Genomic DNA, 27,064 nt, shown 5'->3' with positions numbered 1-27,064 from the left:
CTCAGTCTGCTGATTTTTCAGTAAAAGATGCAAATAAGCAAATAATTCAATTACTTTTTTGAATAAGAAATTAAAAATGCTATTGCCTAAAAAAGCAATTTAGTGAACACTTGATCATCTGCAGCTAAAAAAACACAGTCTACTAATATGTTGATAAGTTTTTGAATTAATATCTGAATAGCAAATATGTTTTTTTTACAGAATTGGAACCAGGTGAAGCTAAAAATATAATTTTAGGAGTTTTAAGTAGAGGATATTTACAGGAAAAGAAAGTTTTTGCATCTTAAATAGAAAATGTTTAAATTTTTTGTACAGTTTTGGGTTAATTAGTGCTCTGAACATGGTAATTTTCCCCAAAACAGACTTTTTTTGAGTCCGTATACTCAAATAATTGATTAATCACAATTGATTCGATTAATCGTTTCAGCCCTAGGAAAATATACAGAACTCTGGTAAAATTTATGGAGTTCAAGAGGTAAAAACAAATGAAATCCCTACAAATTTAATACAAAATAAATGAATCTGTCAGGATCTGTGTTTTTCTGTGTTTATTTAGAGTTTTCTGTGTCCTTGAGTCTCTTCGTTGTCCTGTCCTCCCCTTGATTGTTCCCAGGTGTGTCTCGTTTCTGTGATTACCCGCCCATGTATTTAACTCCACCTGTGTTCCTTGTTCCTCGTCGGGTCCTTGTCGTTGTATGTCGTTGTATGTCGTTGTCAATGTCTAGTCGTCGTGTCCATCTGCCTGCTGCTCGTTGTTTGGACTGTGTTCCCGTCATTAAAATCATCATTTTCATTTCTACCTGGGTCTCAAGCGTCTGCCTCACCACCTCACACCGCACCGCTTCATGACAGAAGGACCCGACCAGACCGAACGGTGAGGCACGCTATTTTTTACTTTTCATCATGGACCCAGAGGAGTTAAAGGAGCTGACGGAAACGATCAGGGAGTACGAGGAGGCAATGGCCAAGCCGTACGCTGCCATCCGACGCCTCGGTTTCGCCATCCGCTTGGGACTGCTGCTGGACTACTGGGTTCCTCGCTTTCCGCACCCGGGGTTTGTGGAGTTGCAGAGGGAGGCAGAGTGGGAGCGTAAGGCGGCCCTAGCCGTCATGGCTGGCGAACCTCTGCCTCCCAAGCCGCACAGTTTCTCCGCCAGCCCAGATCCCGCTCCAGTTCCGGGACCAGCAACTCCAGCCGGCGTTCCGGTCGGCGCACCCGAGGCCGAATCAGCCGGCGTTCCAGCCGGCGCACCCGAGGCCGAATCAGCCGGCGTTCCAGCCGGCGCACCCGAGGCCGAATCAGCCGGCGTTCCAGCCGGCGTTCCTGCCGAGACCGAGACCCCCTGCGTTCCTCCCGAGACCGAGACCCCCTGCGTTCCTCCCAAGACCGAGACCCCCTGCGTTCCTCCCGAGACTCCCAGCGTTCCGACCGAGACTCCCAGCGTTCCGACCGAGACCCTGACCTCCAGCGCTCTGACCGAGACCCCTTGTGCTCCGACCGAGACCCTACCTCGGGGGGCTCGTCATCGCCGTCTGTGGGCGGCCCCCGGGACTCCCCATTGCCACCTCCAGCGCCGCGGACGGCCGCTGGACCGCCTCCGGGGGTCCCGCCTCCGTGGTTCCCGCCTCCAGCGCCGCGGACGGCCGCCGGACCGCCTCCGTGGTTCCCGCCTCCAGCGCCGCGGACGGCCGCCGGACCGCCTCCGTGGTTCCCGCCTCCAGCGCCGCGGACGGCCGCCGGACCGCCTCCGTGGTTCCCGCGGACGACCGCCAGACCACCTCTGTGGTTCCCGCCTCCTTTGCCTCCGCCCACCCTGTGGGTAGTTTTTTGTTTGTTTATGGACTCTTGGCCCTTCTTGTGTTTCCGCCCACGATGGTGGGTTGTTTTTTGTTTTTCTGGACTCTGGCCCCCCGTCCAGCGCCCCTCCGCCCACCCTTGTTGTGTTTTTTTTTTTGTGGGCGTCTGGTAGCCGCCCTTGAGGGGGGGGTACTGTCAGGATCTGTGTTTTTCTGTGTTTATTTAGAGTTTTCTGTGTCCTTGAGTCTCTTCGTTGTCCTGTCCTCCCCTTGATTGTTCCCAGGTGTGTCTCGTTTCTGTGATTACCCGCCCATGTATTTAACTCCACCTGTGTTCCTTGTTCCTCGTCGGGTCCTTGTCGTTGTATGTCGTTGTCAATGTCTAGTCGTCGTGTCCATCTGCCTGCTGCTCGTTGTTTGGACTGTGTTCCCGTCATTAAAATCATCATTTTCATTTCTACCTGGGTCTCAAGCGTCTGCCTCACCACCTCACACCGCACCGCTTCATGACAGAATCCACATCCAATTATACGATTACAAAGTATTATGAAGTAAATCTGATTTATGTAAAACTCAGCTGTCCTGTTTAAATGTTTCAGTCAGGGTAGGGCTACGAAAAAAGTTTCAAAAGCAAATTGATGAAAATGAACCACATCTAACGGAGAAATCAAGAGAATATCTTTAATCTGTTGGGTTTTTATTTTTTGGTCAGTGGAAATCAAAATGAATTATTGCATTTTTTTTAAATGAAACATTTATGTTTATTTTTTAGCTGAAATCTATAAAAATAAACATATCATAGAGAAAATGGTTGTGAAATCCAGAGCAAATGTGATTTATGCCGTAATTATGAGGTTAAATCGTCTTTTTCTTAAATCTGAAATTCATTAATGTTGCGCCTGGAAATATAAAGAGCTGATATTCAGCAGAACATTATGTTGGACCTATAACATTCTGTTCACACACAGAAAAACACTTTTAGTAGCTGCGATCTCAGGTTAAGTGATTATCACCTCAGATATTATGAGCTGCAGACTCTCCAATGCTGGGATAGTTTTCTCATTTTTTGTTGTATTTAATTATCTTCCTATATGCTTTTCCATGAATAGAGAATCAGTATTTTCTGTACCTTTGAGTCTCCATCTTTATATTTTAGTTTTCACATTTCAAGACAATAATTAAAGCTGTTAACAGGGATCACTCTGTTTCTATACAAGCTACAGGCAGCTTTGTTTTACTTTAATTAAAATTTAAACTGTCGCTTTCACATAATCAAACTGTGTTTATGTTTTAAATTAACATATTTAAATGAAATGTTTTACATGTTTTAATGGGTGTGACTTGCTTTTTATAAATGCTCATTTGTGCTACTGTTAAACATTTCACGTAATTTGCTGTAAATTATGTGTTATGTGTGTGTAAATTGTTTTTATTTATATTTTACTATCAACCTGCCAGAGGAAAAAAAATGGCAATTTTGAATAAATCTTGCACCAAATTGTGTTGATTAATATGCACTATCCCTTATTTTGCTATTATTTTCATATATTTATATATTTTTTTCTATCTATTGTGAGGTATTTCCAATTGAGATATATTTATTAAAATATTACATATCCATCAATTTTTTAATCTTTATTTATCCTCTGTTTATGTTTCTATATATATATTTTATACCATTTATGATGAGATGCAAGAAATATTTAAGTTGTGTAAAACAAATAAATATAGTGAACACCCACTTATTTTCCAATTTATCTATTTACAGATTTTGCTGTGGATCGTAACTCAAAATTATCTGCTGTCGAATAGCAGAGTGGCGTTGATTTTCCTTGGCTCTGATTGGCTGAGTGGAGCTAAGGAAAGTTCAAAGTGCTTGATAATAAAAGTAAATTATGAAGCAAGCAATAAACGTTACATTTGATCTAATACCATCATCAAAAGCAACAATATGTTGGTGAATTTTCCAGTTAGAATTAATCAAAAGCAACTGCAAAGGAGCTCAGTGTTTTGGCTGTTTTGCAGTTTTTGGGAAGCTTGCTCCAGATCTGTGGTGCATAGAAGCTGAATGTTTGGTTCTGGTTCTGGAGATGCAAAGCAGAAAGAGCAGAAATATTCTTCAGGTGGTAGAAGACTGACTTTGTAACTGTCTTTATATGACTCTGAATGTTCAGGGATTTGATATGCCATTTATTTCCGTAACTTTTTATTATTTATCCGACTATTAATTTAAGTGTTCATATACTTATTTACTTTATAGTTTCATTATTTATATATACAATCTGGCTTTCTTTAATACAAACTTACTTAATGTAGCAAAAAGCATAAATAATGCAATTATTTGAATGAATTCTGTTTCTAGATTTAGATCAAACTGTTTTAAAACAAAATGGGAGTGAAATATAACCTGGGCCTGGTATCTGCCATGACTTCTGTTTTTATAAATACCTCTAGCTCAATTAAAGTGGTTAAAAAATGTAATTTATTCAAACATTGGACTGTTGAGTGGGCTTTAATGCTGCTTGCTGCTGGTCCTGCAGAGGTGGAGGTGCAGGGCAGCTTCTACCACACAGTCCCGGCCTGGGAGCGCTTTGAAGACAATGAACTATGGACTGTACTGCACTGCTGTCAGCAGGGATTTTCTGCAGCCTTGTGAACATTTTATGAAAGATATTTTGTTGTTCTCTCTCGAACAGCATGAAAAAACAAACTGTGTTCAGACTGAGTAAATATTCAGAGCTGGCTTCCTCCTTCTGCCTTCTTTTCAGTTTGATTCGGGTTTCTGAGAAGGACGACCCAACATGGCTGACCGCGTTGTAGTTATTGGTTTTATTAGGAAATATTAAAAAAGATAAGATCTTTACCAGATTATTAAATAGCCACATCTATACGGATTAAAGTCATTTTCTACTGAACTTATAACACATTTATAACATTTCTGACTGGTTTTGTATAATTATTTACTAAAGAATTGAAAGAAATCCAACTTTCTTATTAAGCAAAATTCATATTTTGAACAATTTTGTACTTCCATTTTGGTCTCAATTTCTTCTAAAAACCGTAAGAAAGCTTGAAAAAAACCACCTGGACTTTTCTTTTTGTGATAACTTAATATTTTTTGGTGTGAGGAAAATGAGCCGTTTCAAAAATCTTCCAAATGAAATGGCACATTCGACAGGCACGCCGTCGTCACCTAGCAACCCAAGTGAAATCCAGCCTCGTTGCCTAGCAACCACATCTGAGCTCCAAAGGGTGCTGGAAAGAACAAGAGCTTTGTTGTTGACTTACCATCCAGCAACCACTTGAAGCGTTCTTGTTGGTTGTGCAGGAAGCTCCACTTCTGCTTTTCAAAGATGCGCGGTTGCATAATTGCACATCTGTTTGCAGCCATTTTGACGTGTGAGTGTAAAAGTTGAGTTGGGGGGCGCGTGGCCAGCAGCTTATTTGGATTTAAAGTGACAGGATATACGTAAAATAGCTCACTTTGACTAAAATCTCAATATCTAAGAACAACTTTGTGCAAAATAAAATGTGATGAAAATGTTTTATAAAGGCCGTAGATCTATCCTAACTTGTTCAAGGAAGCATAATATGTTACCTATAACACCTTAATCCCAGTTTCACCTGACCAAACCACTGTCCAGGTGGAGTTCAAACTGGAAGGACAGAAAAAAGTCTCAATCTACCACGAGATATGGTCCGATGGTTGCTATGGAGATGCTATGACTGCATTTTAAAGTGCATATTAACGAGACTGCTCTTATTTCTTAAGCACAATTCACCTTTCATCTTGCAAATATTTGACACCTCTGTAAAAACTCTTATAACTGCTTATTTTAGCAGTTCAAACACTAATATGCATTAATAGAACAATAAAAAAAATTAAGCATTAAAAATTGTGTGAGATTGTGCTGCTGTATTAAAATCTTTATAGTTTTTAGACATATTTACCACTGTAAAACAGCCTGGTTGAGTTCAAAGTTCAAGAAAACTAATCAATCAATATGGTCATCTGAATGAAAATGGGGTAAAAATATCCCTTTGCTTTCATGTTATGTAGAGAGGAAAATAGGTTTGCAGGGTAATGGAACAACATACGGTAATAAACATAAAGATTTTAGAGACATAAAAGCATCTTTTAAAGAACAGGACAGGATTAAAGAGATGCACTGAGTTTGAGCATACTCCCAGATAAATCCCATCCCTTTCAGTCAGAGATGTGCTAACCAAGACAAACCTGGATACCTCATGTTCTGTGGCTCTCATTGTAATTGGAGCAGATCAATTGTGCCTTTATTACACGAATAAGATGGATAACCTTGTCCTCCTTTCCGGGCTGTTTTAATGGGCCACTCGCAATCTCTGCTCCTCGCCTCTCACTAATCCCTGTGAAGCCTATACACACTTTTAATCCTCCCTGCCGGACTGCTAACACAACATGGGCTCATCATCCATCCAGCCTGCTCAACCTCCCATATACTGCAGAAATTACAAATTCCTCGGGGTTCGTCAAAAGAAAAAGAAAAAAAGTTTGGAGGAATTGTTAAAAAAACGGAATGTTTGCAGGAATAACTGCAGTTTTGGAAACTTAAAATACACCACCAGCTAACATAGCGTTAGCTTTAAATACTGGGTTACATTCACAGCAGCCGTGTTTGGTCCGATTTAATCAAACTCTCAAAAGTCCGGTTTGCTTGGGAAGGTGAGAATGAATCGAACACTGGTTCACCTACAAACCTCTGTCTCGGTTTGATTGTAGTGAACTCTGGTGCATAAGAGAACGCCAAGTGAACTACAGGAAGTGGACTACCGTGCAAGGCATTGTGGGTAAATACAACCAAAACAAACAAGACTAACATCAGGCAGGATAAATGCCTCATGATCTTTTTCCAAAGACAAAAGAGAAATCCTGCCACCATACATCCTTTCTTAGCAGAGTTGCAAGCAGATGCACATTTAATCAACCGTATGTCTTTGAAAAGCATGAGTGGAGCCTTCTGCACAACCAACAAGAATGCAGCAGCTGGTTTCTGGTTGGTGAGTCAGAAACAAAAAACACTTGTCTTTCCCAGCAGCCATTGTACGGCGCTTACAGTGGTAAAACCAACTGACCTAACGTGTTGGAGCGCAGCTTGGGTTGCTAGTGTTAAGGAAGAATAATTTATAAATTAACTTTGGACAAAACGTTTGGCTCTCTCTTCCTTAAACGTCCGGGTCCTCTCAGCGGGCGACGTGCAGCCACAAGGAAAACAACAATGTGTGTTGACGTCACAGAATCACAGAGTTTAATCCCATACAAAGCAACGTATGAATCAACAACAAAGCTGCATAGGAACAGAGATATGCATTCTTTACCTTATACTAACAAAGACAGACAAGACAAAGACAAACAAAAAACAAAAAAACAAAGACGCGTCTTTGGAGAGAGCCGATGCAAAAAGCAAAAATAGTGGCAGCTCTGAATTTTTACTCCTGTACACGAAGTCTTATACTGAAGGTGTGTCTTTCTTTTTTAATATATTCAATTAAGGCATACCTCTGGCTGACCAACTGGAAGCTACCTTGGACACTCAGAGAAACTTAGAAACTCCCCTTAATTTACGCCAAAGATCAAAGGCCATTTGCTCTCTTGGTAAAACAAAAGAGCCAACAGCTGCGTCCTGGCCTCCTGGGTTCTACGGTCATTTTGGGTACAGAGAAGCATGAGATAAGATTTCACAGATACCTGTGAAATCCGAAGTCTCTCCCGTTATCTCCCCCAGGCTCACGTAATAGTGGCCTGGAGAAGATGCTAATTTTACGGCCTCCTGTGGTCTGAATACTTGCCCATCTGGTTTAATTTTAAATCCTTAACACAAACCTGTTCAAAATTAAGAAATTTGTTCAAAATAAGAGTGTTCAATATGCCCTTTACACATGCCGTAAGATTAACTGTATTAAGCACTAAAAATAATCATTTTTCCTCAACACTAGGTAACCGGCAGAGATCTGCTGTGGTTGCTAGGTAACTGGTCGAATGCATATGTTGATACTTGTAAACAGTTCTGCTATCTTGCCAGGTCTCGGGTTGCTAGGTAACAGGCACTTCCTGCTCATTTATGACTCAATAATCATGAGGTTTTTAAAACGACTCATTTTCCAGACACCAAAATACATTCGTTTTTTTTTTTTTCTTTTTAAGTTTTGGGCTTGTAAAATGTGAATTTTTCACAACATATTCCCTTTAAATTGACATAACAACCACGCATGAAAAAAATGGATAGGATTAATCATAAACCAAAAAGAGAAGAATGAAATGTATGTGTAACTATAATCACAGAGCCTGAGCTACACATTGACAACAGATTTATCTGCAGTGATATTTCTGTTGCCATCTGTAGCCTCATCGAGCGTCAAGATGAGTCTCTCGTCTTGTTGACAGATACAAAAACAAGAAAAGTTTCCAAAGGAAAGCGTTTAGGAAAACATTCTCAGGGCGCAGTGCTGATGGTGTTTGTTCTGCTCTGCATGGACTCGATAACATCCTGTATTCCTGCTGTATCCGTGTGAATCCAGCAGGCTGATCGGAGGAGACAGACTGCCGGTGCATACAACCCAGCTACACTCAAAGAGCAGGACACTGCAGCCACTGAAAGGAGGACAGACTTTCATTTGATGCACATCATGTGGTGTGATTAGACTTCATTGCACAGTGCCTTCCACAACCCTTTTAACTTCTTCACGCTTTCTCATATTTGACCACAAACGTCTGCGGCAACGACAGAGGGAATTTCTGAAAACCTCCTTTGAAGGAATGAGAGTACTTCAGATTTATCTAAGAAAATCTCTGCCATGCAAAGTCGAACAAACAGCAAGGCGGTTCGAAGTGCTTTACACTGTAAAACACAATACAGTGACCAATTATTATTACACAAGAAATAAGCATAAAATTTTTACCAAATCCGATCATACACATCAAATATGTTGATCAATTTAACTCTAAACGGGTTTTTAGTCTAGATTTTGAAGGATCGATTTATCTATTATTCTGACGATTAATCAGGTAATTATTGCAGAATGTGGAAATTTTTTTTATCTGACTAATCATCAGATTAATGGATTAATTGATTACTAAAACAAAACAATCGATTAATCTTTACATCCATTTGCAATGCCTGGCAATCATAGACACTGTTGACAAAAGAGCCTAAAGTGAAGAAATTTGCCAATTTTTTTTATCTGATTAATTGTCAGAATAATTGATTAATCAATTAATCTTTACATCCATTTGCAATGCCTTGAAATAACAGCCACTGCTTGTTCACCACAAAGCCTAAACTGAAGAAATCTGTACGTTTTTTAACCAATTGATTGATTAATCGTCAGAATAATAGACTAATCGATTACTAAAATAATTTATTAATCTTTACAACCATTTGCAATGAAACTCTCTGTTAACCACACTACCTAAAGTGAAGAAATCTGCAAACTCTTTCTCTGATTAGTTGATCAGAGAAATAGAATCAGATCAGATAGAATAGATCAGAATAATAGATTAATTGATTACTAAAATGACTTATTAATCTTAACATCATTTACAATGCTTGACTGCACAGCCTAAAGTGAAGAAATTGCCAATTTTGACTTTTAAAAAAAGGAATTTCATTTTTTATTTCCATCTTTTAATGTATTTCTAATATTGTATAAAAAGGCTCAAGAGGTTAAAATGAATAATCTGTAGATCTGTAGAATTTTTATCTAACTAACCGATTAATCACCAAAATAACTGATTAATCGATTATTTAAAAAAATTGATCTATGCATCCATTTGCAGAGCCTTGGAATCACAGCCTCTGTTTGTTGACCAAACAGCCTAAAGTGAAGAAATCGGCATGAGGCTTTTAACCCAATAAGCGTCTCCCCTCTCCATCAACATTACTAACTCTGAATTTGTGTCAAACTGTAGAGCACAAACAGGCAAACGATCGATAAACTGCCACGGTTCAATAAGTGTACAACCCCAGGCCTTGGTTTATTACCGGCCTCTGAGTCATAAACCCCAATCTTGTGTATCTTACCAGCTTTTTTTCAGAAACACAGTTTGGCCTCCATTGGTTCTTTTGTTTGACTGTTGAAATAAAACTTTCCTTTCAGCTACGATCATCAACATGGCGGCGAAAAAGAGAAATGTATCATTTCCGTCTTAATCAAATGCTGGACATTTAATTTGATGCGTCTTGTGTTTGAACAAATAAAACCTCTCGTATCCACGCAGTGGGATAAAACGGCTGATTTACGTCTTTTACTCGCCCAACATGTCACTACTAATTCGTTTTGCCTTGTATGTTTTGTGGAAACGTAATTGCTGCTTAGATTGGTGCTCCCTAAAGTGAGTCCCAGTAGATTGATTTTTTAGACTGTTGTACACAACGCCAGCCTTCGTCTTCATCAGAAAACCAACAAACTCCAACAGGAGACTTTGGATTCTATCAGACTGGGGTCTGTAGAGCAGCTGACGTCATCATCTTACCTAAAGTAAACAACATAAGACTTTTTTGAGTTCTGTTAGACATAAGATTATTTTACTTAAAAAAGGTCTCAGAATAATTCTGTGAATAATTATTTATCGCAATAACTTCTGGAACTACTTAGTGTCCAGCAAAATTTGTTACCATGACAACCCTAATAAATACCTTTTTATAAAAGATTTTTATGTTAAAGTTATAAAATAAAGAAAACAAAGCCTTTGCAAAAAGACAACAAATTATAGGACATTTGTTGAAATATAAAAAATTTATACAAAAATGTAAAATAAGTAAGAAAGTTTTGACTAATTTTGAGAAAAATCTGCAATGAATTCCCAATTATGTATTTGTGCAACAAAGTGCACAATTGTTGATTTTGTGTGAATTTTTACGATAATTCTCAAGAAACTGGAGGGACTGATTGAACTGCACAGCCTACTGTTATCAATCAAATCAAAACTGCATTGATTTGATTGATAACATAATATTTAAGCACATTTAGTGTTTAGTCTAGAATCTAGAGGGCCACATAAAAAGCTATGGTGGGCTGGATTTGGCCCACGGGCCTTGAGTTTGACACACGTGGTGTAAACGTACCTAAAGCTGTGCTAATCTGCTTCATTATTCACATTTTCCTCTGATTTCTTTTATCATTCCTCTTTAATGAATTTAAAGTAAAATAATGCCTGGCAATTTTTCATCATTTCTGTTTTCAAAAATATTCAGATTAAACTCGACAGTCAATAAATGACCAGAATCCTAATGTATAAAAGCAGCTTGAAACATTTGATTTTGTTGATTTATCAGAGTCTCACAAGCTGATTATCTGGATAAATAATTCTAATTAGCTGTGACATCATGTAAAATTTCCCTTTTTTTAATGTCATCTCTTGTTTTTTAAAAGTCTGTGAAACTGAGTCTAAATCTTTAGGAGATAATTCACAGCAGGGAGATTTTATTAATCAAAATTAACGACAGAAGCATAGCAGCTATCACATCTAATTGCACAACAGCGTCTTAGATAACATCCATTACCAAACACACGTTTCATTATCTCACATCGCACACCTAAATTCAATTGAACCCAAATTTACAGCACAGCTTTCAACGCCACTACTAAAACACTGCGGCGTCAAAATTAAAAAGTATGAACCTGAAATAGCTCATCGTTTAGCTGCAGATCCAGCTCATTAAATTTGTTTTATCACCTGTTTTTGCATGTTTATAACTCCTTTTGCGTCGATGCCCGGATCTCTAATTCAAGCGATCAACTTAATCAGCCACATCGATTTTACTGACATGTTCATGATGCCTTTTAGTGTTGTTCTTGCTAAACGCCGCATTAAATGAGTCGAGGGTGGCTGTGTGAAGGGGGCAGAGACATTAAGGCCAACGTGAATTAATCACAACTGAACCTCCGAGACGATATTTTAAGATGACGGCAAAAGAACAGAAGCCAAATGATTATCCGTCGGACAGCTTCAGAGCTTTAAATCTCTTTATTTTTATTTCTTGCGACGAGGCTGGCAGAAATTACACACATCAATTTAAACCCTACATGAAGTTCAGCTTTTATTTCTTATGAAAAAGCATTTATTTAATAAATTTCTGTGTCAAACTGGCACTGATTAAGATCACAATGCGCGAAGATTATACTTGAGCCAAAGCATTGATCGCAGATATGTTTTGACAAACAAAAAGAGGTCAAAGGTTACCAAGGGCAGCAAACATCCAACCCTGACCTTGGGGTGCTAGCAGCTAAACATGCCCCTTTTTTTGTGATTTTTTTTTCCATTTAATTTGAAATCGATGAACAAAAGAGGTAAAATAAAAAATCTGCAGTGTTAGCCTGTCACGGTCACAACATTGTGTTGATTTTGATTTGATTTCTTTTTCCTCTCACTGGAAAGCTCTCCGGTCAATGTTACGGTGTTATTTCTTAAATCTGCAGGTTTTATGTTTGTGTAAGTAAAATATTTTTGAGATTTATATCATGTTATAATGTTACTCTTTCATCAAAAACACACCTGGAGTTTGGTATGTCTTGAGAAATCATTTAGTCTCTTTTGGCAACCATTCAGGGATGAGTAAACGTTTGGTTTCACCAATTATTTCCGCTCAGTTCCTCCAGACTAGCGGCAGCAGCGATTAGTTGTTGGAACTGCGTATCTCTGGAGTTTATCATGCAGACTAATTCTAAGAAAGGTTTGTTAAGAAATAATGATTATTTTGGTGCTTAATACAGCTAATATACGACATGTGTAAAGGTATAGCCAACACTTTTATTTGGAACAGTTTTCTGTTGAGCATGGGAGAGCTGACAATAGCAGACATTCAAACAAGCAGGGCTTTTTTCCTCCCCCGCTGAAGACAGAGTAATAAATTTACATTCCGATAGGGGGCAGGAGACTTCTTGGCGCCTCTCCCCGTACCAGACGGAGATGAACGCGAAGTGGTCCGCCCTTTTACTTAGACAAAAACCAGACACCTTTGCCATAATGAGGGGAGTTTCCAAGTTTTTCTGAGTCCCTGAGGGAGTTTCTAATTGGTCAAAGAACGGAACGCCTTGACTGCATATATTAAATAGGGAAACACCTATTTGGTATAAAATTACGTACACGCCGAGAGAGAGAGAGAGAGCGGCCGCTATTTTTGCCTTTTTTTGTCTTTGTGTTTTGTGTTCGTTTGTCTTCCCCTTGTGTGTCTTTATTCTTATGAGAAAAATGCATATCTCTGTTCCTCTGCAGCTTTGTTGTCGATTGCTTTGTATGAGATTAAACTCTGTGATCTGTGACGTCAACACGCTTTGTTGTTGTTTCGTTTTAGCAGGACGCCGCCACTCGCCAAGGACTCGGGAGAGAAAAGAGGAAAGAGCCAAAACTTTTTGTCCAAAGCTAGCATTAAATGATCCTCTTCTTTTTTAATAGGTTGTAAACGGCATAACAGCACTCCACTGCTGTGATGACGGAATATCAGGAAGAACAGGAGCTTCTTAAAGAGACGGAGGTTAATTTCAAGGCATCAAAACTCTGACATAGTGGACCTATCATGCAAAGTTCATGATCCTGTACCTCCATTTGGGTTCCTACTGGTTCTAAAAACAACCCAAGTGCTTAAAAACAATAAGTTAATGTTTTCAAAAACTTTCTGATTGGTAATTCAAAAACGAGTGGCACTGCATCGTTACCTAGTTTTACAATGGCTGCTGGAAACAAAAAGGGTTTTATTCTTGACTTTACCATCCAGAAACCACTTTGAATTCTTGTTGGTTGTGCAGGAGGCTCAATTTCTGCTTTTCAGAGATGTACGGTTGTATAATTGCACATCTGCGTGAGGCCCTTTTCACATCTGAATGTAAAAGTTGAGCCCTGAGTCGATAGCACGAAGCTATCAGTAAGTATAGTACTTACAAAAACTGGGATGTTTACTACCAGTTACCTTCGTGGTGCTGACTAACGTGGTAGTTCCCGTCCATCAGTTTCATTCAACTGGACATGAGGTGGGCTGCAGTCAACGATCCATTTCTTGTGTTATTCCAGACTCCTTGTTGATTTTGGAAATGTAATAAATTGTATTTCACCCTCTGTATGTTCTGGGTAACGGCTGTCGGGATTGCATATTAACCACTTACAACTTGGACAGTGATTATCTATTATTTTCCTCAAAATCTCTCTGACTGCAGCATGTTTTCTATGATAGATACTGTCAATATTGTCAGAGTACTGTACTTGAAACAGTTGCTGACAAATGCCCTGGAATGATTGGGGGAGGATTGCTCTACATCAGATGGGGGCAGAGCCGGCATCATGTCAATTATACTTCATTGCTATTTAAGCTAAACATTCTTTAGGCTAATGTGGTTCTAATGTACTAGTTTAAGTAATACTTAAGCTGATACTACTACTATCTTACTACTTAAGCTAGTACTACCTAAGCTAGAAGTTGTACTCGCTAATTTCTACCAACCTAGGCAAAGTTGGTAGAACTTAGTTTAATGGCTATTTATCATCACCGTCTTTTTATTTGCCAAAAGGGAGTTTTGTTTTTTGTTTTACACAAAATAACAGGTCGTCATTTTAGGAAGGTGACCTTATGCTAACATCAATTCATGCTAAAAGTTACTTAGTTCAACTGTTGCCTCTACTCAAGCCAACGCTATTTAAACTAAACATATTTTAGGCTAATATGCTGTTCTAATTTATGACTAACTGCTAAGTTCTACCAATGCTAAAAGGCTAGGTATGGCAACTGCTAAAAGCTACTTAGTCTAACTGCTGCCAACTCTAGCAGCTATTCAACACAATGGTAGCTGAATTTTTAGCCATTTGAGCAAAACATTTCTTAGAATAAGTGCTGTTCTGATTTACTCCTTCTTAAGCTAAAAACTACTAAGGCTATTTGCTAAGTTTTACCAATGCTAAAGGCTACTTATGCTAACTACATTTCATGCTAACAACTAGTTAGTCTAACTGCTGCCCACGTTAGCAGCTAATCAATCCAACTTCATTGATATTTAAGCTAAATGCTACTCCAGCTAGCCTTGGCTTAGCTACAATTAATGAGAGGTTAAAATTGTTTAGTGGAAAGTTGGATTTTAGTCTTGGTAAAGTTACGTCCAAGAAGCAAGCCGGCATACAGTGGATCTTTTAGCTACTGCATGTCCTGCCACTCCTTCCCTATTTCTGTTTTTTTATTCATATACTTGGATATTCTAGAAAACCAGCTGATGTTCTCAAACCTCTAAGGTAGTTATAATGACATTGTATAGGAAAGGTTGTATATTAGACTACTGAGACAATATCCCTAGGAAATTCTTGGTATTATATCCCTGATCAAAACTTAAATTCCAGCCGATAAATCATGTTTCCTCTTTCCCTCTTTTCACCATCTCCTTATATCTAAAGTGATTATATTACAGCTTTATCCATTCACAAAACTTCTTTCTGGTACAAGGGAAAGGTCACAGATTTAATGAGCACAGAACAAGAAAGCTTTAAAAGTCCTAATAATACCACAATGAATATGTCTCAAAATGTACCGGTATACCTTACAGGCATTTATATACCTCAAAACATCCTGCCTCTGAAATGATGCTTATTTAAGAGACATCATGGGAATACTCTTCACCACAGGGTGAAAGAAAAATCATATGAGCGCATTTAAATCACAGGCAGATTGATGGACACCCCATCAAGCCATGTCTTCGCACCATATGCCAGCTCATGTTGATAAGCTGGAGGCAATTCATCTTCGTCACACAGAACACATCGTCAGCCTGCCTGCATGCTTTAATGGTTTGTACACCCAGCAATCAAGTTACAGAACCAGAATAAACTTTTATCGGTTTCAGGAATGGGACTGTAAAAACCAGAGTTATGGAGTCTGGTTATGCTTATGTTTTGCCAGAATCAAAACGCAATGCCAGGAAGCCGTGCCCGTGTGAAATTAAATATGATTGCAGCTTCTAAAATTACCATCTGATCGGAAAGATCACTGAGCATAAAGTCCGCTAGTTACAATACACTTTTGGAAATGGGAAGGGAAACTGGTTCCAGTTTACAGTGCAGTAGCAAATATTGTTTTTAGTGACTTAAGAGGGAAATGCATCTTAACCCTTAAATACATTAAACAAACAGACAAAGGTAACCTGAGTATGCATGGGATCCAGTTTTTCACTAATAACTTGATTTATTAAAGGGGGAAAGCAAACAAACCTGCAAAAATACAAAATATCACCAAGTATTTTTGGTCTAATTTCTATTACAAACACTGAAAATAAGACAAAATTAACTTAAAGAATCTTTTCAGCAAAATGTAGGAGTTTGCTTTAAGTTAAAATTTGTTTTAATTGATGAAAAAGGTGATAGTTTCGCTTATAAAAATACATTTTGTCTTGTTATAAATAATCTGCCAGAGGAACCGGTACTTTTTCATCAATAATAATGAATTGAACAAGCTCCTATATATTGCAGAAAAGTTACTTTTAAGTGACTTTTGTCTTATTTCCAGTGTATTAAGATATCTGAACTAGAAACTAGACCAATAATACTTGGTAAATTGTTTTTTTACAGTGTATAGGTAAAACCTGATAACTGGTTTTTTAATCCTTTACAGCAACAACTGGCATCAAGCATTTGTGATAACAGATAATGAGTTTTTTACATCAAAATGTTTAACTGTTTCTTAAAGTTTCTGTTAGTTTTAGGTCAGATAAATGCAATGGGACACAAATAGGGCCTCAACTACCTATTACTTTAGAAAATGATTATTCTGACGATTAATCGATTAATCAGATAATGAAAGGACACATTGTGCAGATTTTTCATTTGGGTAGAACGTATTTACAGAGAAGGTTTTAATTTGATCTTAAATGCAGAATTTATATATTTTGTTCAGTTTTGGCTTAAATTTTGCTCTTAGTATGTTGTCCTTTAAGCTAATGGCTTTTGTATACTCCAGTTAATGATTAATTGTGAATAGTTGACAATTATTTTAATATCTTTTGCTACAAATGATCAAGCGTACACAAACGGAATACAATGTTATTATTATTTTCTCATATAAAAAGGAATTGAATTAGTTGTTTATGTGCATCTTTTAATGTTTTTTTATATATTGTATAAGAAAGGCTGAAATGGTTAAATGGAAAACCTGCAAAATGTGCCAATTTTTAAAATTGCATTGATTAATCATCAGAATGACTGATTAATCGAATACTAAAATTATTGTTAGTTGCAGCCCTTTGCAAATCCTTGGATTTAAAAATAAAAAGAATCTGCAGAATGTGTCAGAATAATCTATAAATTAATCAATATTCTCTTCAGCACACATCATAGAAAACATTCCAACTGTTTGTATTATCTGTGTTTGTAGGTTTGCTTCAGCCACAAGCAAGAGCAGTATGTCCGTTGTATGCATTTTTTTGTTAAATTTTTTTTCAGTACTGTGTTTTACAGTAACAAACCTTCAACTGGGTGTGTTCAGCTTCTCTTTACCTTGCTTCTTGAACTTGTTCAAGTCAAGGTGAATTTCCAAGGTAGTTTTCATGTGTAGATGACACATTTCAGCTCTAAGGACGCCCAACACTCCCCCTTGGATTCAAAAGAGTTGTAAGAGGCTCTTGTAGCCATTATATTTAAAGAGATTCGAGGCTTGAAGGCTGTAAAGACATTGTCAAGGTTTCTCCCTGAGAAGCAAGCTGTCAAGCTTCTACACCTGATCCAAGGTCTTTTTATTTTCTGTACTACGCCAAAGATCTTTTCTCTAAGAATCCTTCGATTCTGAATGGTGTTTTAATATAGTACAAACCCACGAGAATGCAAGCAATGTTATTTTCCTTTTAGATATAAAGGAACATGAAGCTAACCCAATTTCTTCATACTGAGAAGCAATAATTACAAAAAAAAATCTTCTCTTCTGGATTTTAAAGGCATGTTGCTGTAAAGTTTCAGTAGACCTTGATAGAGGCATCCATGATTGTCCAGGAGAGCCAAGAAAGTGTTTGCAAAGGCAAGGATGTCCAAAGTCGGGCCACCAAGCCACAGTTTGTAAATGTTACTCCTATAAGAACATCCACAGGTCAAAAACTTGACAAAACTTTGCAATAAAACCAGCCGTAAAAACACGGAAGATAAAAGTCAGTGGGAAAAGACAAAATAACTGCATTCAATCACCTTCTGAAACATAAACGCTGCAGTTATTGAAGCCCAACAACAGAAAAATGGTTCAAAGAGTAAAAGGTAACAATCCGTATCGTCATCACAGGATGGATGAGTTTTTTTTCATCGTTTTCCCCGGAAAGACAAACAATAAGATGATTGGTTGTATCCAGTAGAAACATTTTACATTTTTCCTCCTCAGCAACAAATTAAACATGTAAATATTTAATAAAATAAATCACAAAAGAACTTAAAATCATAGATTTGACATTTGATTTTTTGATAAAATTCAATTTTGTTTTTGTATGATTGTTCATTTTACTTACTAATTATTAAGGTGAAGGATTATTTTAGCAATCGATTAATCAGTTATACTGATGATTAATTGATTAGATTTGTTTTAAAAATTAACCTGTAAAGGTGGCAAAGCTGTTTTTATCTAAAAAGCGAAATGGCCTTTTTTGATTCTGTATATCCCAGTTAATCGATTACTACATTAGTTGATGATTATTTCAATAATCAATTAATTTGATTAATCTGATTGTTTCAGCTCTATTTGTGTGTAAACAGCTCGCAACCACAGAAGAAGGCAGACATCACAAAGCATATGATAATACTGTCACAAGATTAAGACAAAGCAAGCGGTTAATCGTGAATAATCGATTGTTGAAATAATCATTAGCTAATTGATTAATTGTTAACCGGAGACCAAAGAAAAGGGCAATTTACTGAAAGAACAATATATTCAGAGCAGTAATTAAGCAAAAACTGTACAAATAATATAACATTTTGCACTTAAGACATAAATATGTTCGACCTTAAAGTCCTCAAGTGACTGAGAACTTCAAGCTTCACCTGGTTCCAATTATATAAAACAAAACAAAGAAAACTCATATTTATCACCTTTCACTTTACCTTTATTAATCCAAGAAAATAATCACCAGATTAGTAAACAGTACTTTTTTGGTTACAAATTTGCAACAAATAATCAATTGTACACTGAAGAAATGCTACATTATTGCATTTTATGCTATAAAATTTAAATGTTAGAAGATGAACTAATTGCTTCTTTGAATATTTTATTGTATTTTCAATAAAGCATAAAAATGGCTTAAGTGGTTAAATGAAAAGTCTATAGAATGTGCCAAATTTTTTATATGATTTAATTGATTAATCGTCAGAATAATCTATCTATATCTGCAAAAACATCACATTTTACCCCTTGCAGCTGAGTGCCTTTGATAGTCAAATGCATCAACAAGACACAGTAAGATTTGCTTAAGGATGCAAAATAAATCCACTTTTTAATACAATACGAAAAGTTGAGGACACAAAAAAAGTATAAAAAATGTAAGGAAGCCATGTTTGTCTCTTCTTATGTGGTCCCAGTGTCCCTAATTTGATTTGACCTGAGTTCATTTCTGGACACTTCAAACAAACACGGCCACTTTGGGCCGACGCTCAATGTTAATGGCGTGATTAGTGCCGTATCTTTCCCTCGGTGTGGCAATTTATTTTGCTCCATTAAGCCTTTGAAGCTATGCCCTGCTGACTCAGATGCTCTTAGTAACAAACAGTAATACTGAAATGACTCTTACCGCCAAAATCTATCATCTGGAAATGTCTTGTAAGGTCACAGAAAAGTGCACCTGAAGTGAAACGTCCAAAACGGGAAAAGGCAATAAATCTAAAGGCAAGTTTTAGGCTTAAGTAAAAATTTTGTAATCTTCACAAACCAATCTGTCAAAAAAATTTTCTCACGTCTTATGGAAATAAATCCGTGTTGGATAAAGTTTTTTGTATTTTTTGTCACAGCTACCAAACAAAAAAAAAAACCTCTTTCAGTATTTTTCATTCCAAATGTGTCCAAAACTTTGTCAATATTCCGCTAATGTAAAAAATACATTTCTCACATGCAGTGTTTCCATTGAATAAAAACATAAATAAAATCACAACTGAATAAATTTGTTTACGTTATAAGTCATCAATAGAATGCTGCACCTTTAATCTCCTACTACTTTCTGTCGTCTTCTTTGTTGTTTCTGTCAGTAGTAACGAAAAGTGTTTCGATTGCCGTTTAGCAAAATAAACCAATTTAAATTTTTTTTAAAATCTACTTCATCATCAAACTAATCAACAAATGAAAAATATGTGATTTTATTAAACAAGTTTATTTACAAAATGTCAAATTACGCAACTACTGACTTAAATCAATTCACAGGATAAAAGAAATTCAAATTAAAAATATAATTAAATATAAACTAAATCATGAGTTCAAAGAAATTACTTGAGTGGACGATATGAAGTAGATCTCAAAAAGCTAAACATCAGGATGAATTATCAAAATTATTTTACTGTTGTGGACAAAAAAAACATAATTTTGCATAAAGTTAGCATATTAACAGCATGCAACAGTATACTGCTTTGAACAAATGAAAAACATGAAAATGTATAAATATAAAAGCAACAAAGATATAAGAAATAAGTCAAGGTTTCCCCCAGGAAGCCTGCTAAACCCGGTGGTTGGGGCGCTCAGAAGTCATTCATCCAGTCGTGTTTTTGAGTTTAAATTTTTTAAAAAGTTGACAGGAAAGATTGAAAAATTAATACCTGAACACCAACTATTAAGTCTTAAAAAATTCAAACATTTTAAGACGAATAAGCAATGCGTAGCCTGGTGGGGACATAATAAAGCCTGTTGGCCCGCCAGGCTTATAATGCACTGGGGGAAACCCTGTAATTTCATGTTCGGCTAGCTAATAATTTAGTTTAAACAACAATGATGAAAAAAATAAAATTATGTGAATAAAGTTCAAATAATACCAAAAATATTTGTCATAATATTTTGAGAATAAAATCATAATACTACAACTTTATTCTCACATGGCTTTATTCTAGTAATGTCTTTTTTCTGAAATTCAAAAGTTGACATACATTCAGTCAGTTTTAAGGATAACTGTCTTAATTTTCTAGAAAATGTTCTTGCCAAGTTTTTTGTCATTTTGTAAAGAGAAATAATTTAGTTAATTCTAACTAAGCTAAAACAAGAAATGTTTGGTTTTATTTAACGTCAGACAGTCAGAAAATTAATATTTGTATCTTTTTACACAGTGTATGTAAATATCTGGTTTCAGCTGTAATTTAAAATCATTCTGTGACGGTGAAAGACGCAGAAACTCTTTTAATCCTGAGTTTATTTCCGTTTTTAAACATTTCCTGCCATGCAGTCAAAGATCCTGGGATATACAAGCATCTGCGAATGTCCCTGACTGACTGACAGAGGAAGCACAACTCCTTCATGTTAGAGAAAGAAAGGGCAACATGAATGCATAATAGCGTTTCGCTGTGTTGATGCCTCGGGTATTCAAATTGTGTTTGCTGGGAAGAGGAAACAAAATCAGGGCTGTGCATAAACTCCCTTTGATTGACTGTTGATGAATCCTTCAGAGATCACTGGAGGTAAACTGCTGGATGGCGGAAAGGTTTCGTATTGACAGCTATCCGATAAAAAATGTGCCAGAAGCCGGAAATTCCCTCCAGGTAGACCAGGCAGGATTCCCACAGAGCGCAACTCCAATTAAATAAATAACAACCTCAACATTAGCTGTTTTTTAGTGTTATTATTATTGTTGTTATTACTCGAGCACTCTTTCTTTCTTTCTCTCTCTCTCTCGCTCTATTCGCGCCTGACAATAAAATATTCATCACTCTCTAGTATATTTCCTCATCTGATTTACAAACTTCAAACCTGAGTCAGGAGCGTTTGTCTTTGTGTTTGCATTGAAACACTTTTCTCTCCCAGTCACATCCTGTTTTCGGATTTATGAAGATAAAACGTGAACAAATCTGCAGCATGTGGAGCTCTGATGAGGGTCATTTCATTTGGGACCAACTGAAACGGCTCGATAATGTTGGAAAGTAGAACAAGACGGCTGGTATTGTGTTGTATTTTCAGTATTAAATGTATCAAATTACCCGGTCAGATAAAAGGACAATATACTTAGCTATTCTTGTTTAGTGTTTATTTTATGATTTTGGTTGGTGAATGCATGGATTAATTGGCTGCAACTTAATAATTCATTAGGAATTATTATTAGGAAGAGTCATTTTTGGTGCTTTATAAACACACAGATCATGCCACACAGTCAGTTTAGTCCGATTTAATCCAACTCCAGTCCGTTTGTCAAAATAATTCGGTTCGTTTTGGGAGGCTGAATGCAGAATCAGACTCTGAAGCAGACCAAAAAATGCAAACTCTGGTTTATCTAAAACCCTAGGTCTCGGTTTGGTTGAACTGAACTGAAATGCATAAAAGCTGGAAGCGAACTTTAGCGCAAAGCATTCTGGGTAAATACAACCAAAACAAACAAAGTCTAGCGCTAGTGGGAAGAAAATTGGCAAATGGCTTGCAGAGCTTTATGGTTCTGTGACAAACCTTTTGTTATGACAAGTACATTGTTCCCATGTGACTTCACACTTCTGGGAATTTTGTAACCGACGGCCATCTTGGTAGGCAGTTGCTATGATAACAATAAACAAGCCTCAATCTTGGTACTAGCTCTCGCCTCGTTCCTATCTAACTTATAGGTAATATAAGAACATTACGACTATGTTTGAGAACTCTAACTTTCAACTTTGTGGGAACAGTTTAGAGACTTTTCTCCAGCTGAACGGAACCAAAACTGAAGTTATTATCTTTGAGCCCAACAATCGAGAGTCAACACACAGCTTCAGTTACTGGGAACTGGAAACTAGAGATCAGGCTGAAATCTGACCTGAACCTTCAGACACATAAAGACAGTTACAAAGTCGGCCTTTGACCTGAAGAACATTTCCGGCATTAGAGAACTAATGACTCAGCAAGATCTGGAGAAACTCATCCATGTGTTTATCTTTATTTGCATTGATTACTGCAACAGTGTCCTCACAAATCTGCCAAAAGATTTGTGAGGACACTCACAAATTCATATCCAGAACACTGCTGCTGCTGCTGGCGCTCCGACTAAAACCAGGAAGTTAGAGCACATCACATCAGATCTGAAGCTCCTACACTGGCTCCCTGTACCTCTGAGAATAGACTTTAAAATACTGCTGTAAAATACTCTGCATCCCTAGAAGCAAACATGGAGAAACAGCATTCAGCTGATTGACAGCCACTTCCTGCTGCAGTATAACAAAATCCATAAACACAGAACTTAATTGCCTTACCTCAACCAAACTGGACATATATGGAAGCAATCAGAGCAGAGAATTGGTGTCCAGCATCAATGTCTGACCTCGCAAATGCATCTCTAGCTGTTTTGAAAAGAAAAGCTGCTAAAAATGCCAGTTTCTTGCCCCTGGAAACACAAAATACACAACATGTTGACTCAAGTGGACGCTTTGTGTTGGAGCTTCTGGGCCTGTCATGATTATAAATTTTGCTGAACGATAAATTGTCCCAGACGTTTTTGCAATAAACGACCATATTGTTGTTTTGAGACCATTTTATTCTAATATCAAAGTAATGGCATAATAATGCAAGCACTGGACATTCTAAATAAACAAAACAACATAAATAATTACTTATGATGTATCTGTAAACAAAATTGTCCTTTAAAAAAAGGGCTAGTTGAGACCAAAACACCAAACTGAATTCTTTTGTCATTCAGTTTTTAGTAGAAAAAGAGAAAGATTATGAATTGTGACAGCCCTAGGGGTACCCATTAAAATCTCTGTAAAATACATTAAACTTCACCGTTTTTAAATGTCAAAATGCTGAAAATTCTATATTCACTGCATTAGAAATGGTCTGGATGTTGCCTGTAATACAGTTTATTCGTTAGTGTAATCTCAGCAACTTTGCCCCTTCCTATATTCTCTTGTTAATGTTGCTCCTAATTAGACATGTATGTCATCATAAACTTGCATTGCTAAAATAAACACCTCAAGTCCAATTTGTCAGTGTGAGCTCAACCCCACCTCCCGTCCCAAAAATAAACAATCAATCATCACCTGGATGAGGGGAGGGGGAAGTCGGGGCTCAAATTGCTTCGGCCGTCACTTCTCTACACCTGAATTAGTTCAATAAATGTTTCAAACGTCACAACAACTAGAAGCCACACAACTCTGGGGGTTGCCTCGCTGTTGCATCAGTATGATGAAGGGGTTGCTCTAGATCTCTCTGCATGTGGTGTTTATTCATTAATTTATGTAGTAGTTTCTCTGATCCCACTTCAGAGGGAATACAAAGACTTTGTCCCCCTTTTTTTTGCTGCATGGGGATTCAAGTCTGCTAAAACACAGGTGCATCATCAGACATACAGCTGTTCTCCATCAATACAGATGATTTTTAGATTGAAGGAAGTCAGTTTTCAGTTGAGTTCATGTCCAAGCAGCATGAAGAGTTTTAGGGTGATAAAACACCTGATAGTCCAGTAGACCAAAGTTGCAACATTTGTTACATTTTCAGCTGCTGTGGTTTTCTTTCGCACTGCACCTGTTCCCCTCCTCGCCTGTGGGGGCGCTGCAGTAAGAACCACTGAAGGAAACGACATGAAAACCTCTTGAGGTGCAACTTCCTTCTTCAAGAAACAGAAACAAAAATGGAGTAGTGTCAGATTTCTTCTGCTAGCACTAAACTAGTGCGTTTGTTTAGGTTGTATTTACCCAGAATGCCACGCGGTTGTAAACATTTACCTTTGAGCGGACTTTCTGGTGGACGTCCACTGAGTGACAATGATTTTTTCTTCAGTATTGATCCACCCTGCACTCCAGTACGGTAGAGGAGGTTGAGTCTACATATTTTGATATCGATCCAATACCAATTGTAACCCACATTGCGTTCAAGGATTAACAAGATTTTAAATAATCAGAATTAAAATTTATCCAAACAGTTCTTAAAGTCTAGCTAGGTTCGGCTACTGGAGGAGATGGCAATTTGTAAAGCACAGAGACAGTAAGATGGTGCAAATTGGTGAGTTGTATTTAGTATTTACAATATATATACACATTAGTCCATAGTTTAAAGGAAAAAACAAGTTAAAGTTCCTTATACCAAGGACGTCCACCAATCTTTGTTGATGATGAAAAAACCCAAAATAATCAACTTCCTTCAATGGGGACTTGAGCTGATCCTCCAATTAGTTCGGAAGAATGTTCCCAGATAAGTCTTGTGTTTCTGGATCCTGCTTATTTTAGCTCGCCAGTCTGGTCAGTGAAACCAGACAATCCTTGCTATTGTCAAGATCCCTCCAGCCACTCCTTGCGCGAGGGATCTGCAACGCACCTGGCCTGTACAAACAGACCTAATTAATCAGTTACATGTACAGAAGTTTCATAAGTAAATATAACTTATGCAACCAATATTGTTACGCAACAAATCAATATACAATCACAACAGGCTGGAAGACTAGTGCTAGCATACTAGCTCCCGACCACACTCACCAGTTCCTTCTTGACTAACCGTGATTCTTGCAACGCTTGGTTGAGTAATCACCCGGCTGCAAGTTAACATAATTACACGATTGAAAAATAGACAATAAAGATCTGAAACCTCTTTGGAAACAGACCAGAAGCCTACCTGCACATCAGAGTCCCACAGCGGTTCTGCCTAAGCTGCGATTTGCAACCATATAAACTGTGCTATCAATTTAGGACGCTGATGTGCAGCTGTCACATGACGTCAGAGTCACGCGAGAACACTATTGTTCTCGCCTGGTTGGTGTTAAATAAATTAAATGGGAAGAGGAAAACATTTAATTAAACCTTTTTTTCTTTTTAAATAAATCTAACAAAATGGAAAATAAAATAAATAAATTAAACCTAATATAGAAAATGATCCTGGTTACACAATACTGAAATTTTTTATCAATTAGGTTTGATATAACATCACACCTCTGACTTTGTTATCTCCTTTAAAACCTGGGACAGAATTAGGAAGCATAGTTGTATCTACAAAATACTTTAAAAGTGACCTGTTATGCTTCCTTTAATAGAGTAGGATTGATCTTTGGTCTATACAAAACATTTTCAATAAATTTTTTGCACAAAATCAATCTTAGATCATGAGATTTTAGTCAGAATAAGATGTTTTAAGGCCTCTGCCACTTTAAATCCAAATAAGCTGTTGCTGGCCACAGTCCCCAAACTTGCAAACTCGCAAGTGAAAATGGCTGCAAACAGATGTGCAATTATACAAGGGTACCTCTTTGAAAAGCAGCAATGGAGCCTTCTGCACAACCAACAAAACTCTTGTCTGTTCCAGCAGCCATTGTACAGCGCATACAGTGGTAAAACCAGCTGACCAAATGTGCTGGAGCTCAGTTTGGGTTGCTAGGTAACAGACAGAACTCTGCTGTGGTTACTAGGCAACAGCAAACCTCCCACCTAACAATTGGGAGGTTTTTGAAACGGCCTGTTTTCTAAACTCAAAAAAGCATTAACTTATTACCAAAAAAATGTGTTGGCTATTTTAGAAGCAGTAGAAACTCAAATGGAAGTAAAAGAAATGTGCAAAAGGTGAATTTTTAACAAAATGAGGACAAGACAGAGAACAAAATAGTCCTGAACTCTTTCTCAGGGGTTTATAATAACCAGTTAATATAAAATCTGCTGCAAGAAGTTGCTTTGAGTTATTATTATGTACTTGGAATCTAGAGGAACCAGTTATGAACAAATGTAAAACATCTTAAGACAAGTTCTTTTTTACTGGGAGGAGAAACGTGTGCAGCCTCCTCCAGGGAATCCTGATATGTGGAGTATCCATTAAGAAATGGGACGTCTCCGTACCTCCAACCCCAAAGAGCGCGCGGGACACGGTGCGTGACCTCTGGAAACACTTAAACGACGTGGCAGAACAAGCTCTTCCCTTATTAATGTGCTGCTTTACAAAGCAACACACCATGCTCTGTTCCCCCAGGACAAGGCGGTGCAATGAGTGTGGCGAACGGGTCTGTTCATTTTTTAAACCTGGCCTTAAAGGTAGCGCAGTAAATCAAGATGCTGCTTAGCTGCTCCGCTAGGTTTTACTCACTCTCCGGCTGATGCATGTAATGACTCATGAGCCATCCGTCTCCGACAGAAGCTACAGCTCAAACGTCTGGTTGCAAATAAAGTCTTCACTTT

The 27,064-nt window shown here is 37.6% G+C and overlaps 1 long non-coding RNA gene across 1 annotated transcript; it reads right to left on the bottom strand.

The window, feature by feature from the left end:
- Nucleotides 1-24,900: 24,900 nt before the first annotated feature.
- Nucleotides 24,901-25,677, bottom strand: LOC114137122 (uncharacterized). Its single transcript, XR_003593948.1, has 3 exons — nt 25,521-25,677; nt 25,385-25,440; nt 24,901-25,231 (listed from the first exon to the last, which is right to left on the bottom strand). It is a non-coding gene; the product is annotated as an uncharacterized LOC114137122 (long non-coding RNA).
- Between the last annotated feature and the right edge of the window lie 1,387 nt (nt 25,678-27,064).

This window comes from Xiphophorus couchianus, chromosome 21 (genome assembly GCF_001444195.1).
Source record: "Xiphophorus couchianus chromosome 21, X_couchianus-1.0, whole genome shotgun sequence".
NCBI classification, from domain to species: domain Eukaryota; kingdom Metazoa; phylum Chordata; class Actinopteri; order Cyprinodontiformes; family Poeciliidae; genus Xiphophorus; species Xiphophorus couchianus.
The sequence above is the reverse complement of the archived record's forward strand: the minus strand, read 5'-3'. Positions and strand labels throughout refer to the sequence as shown.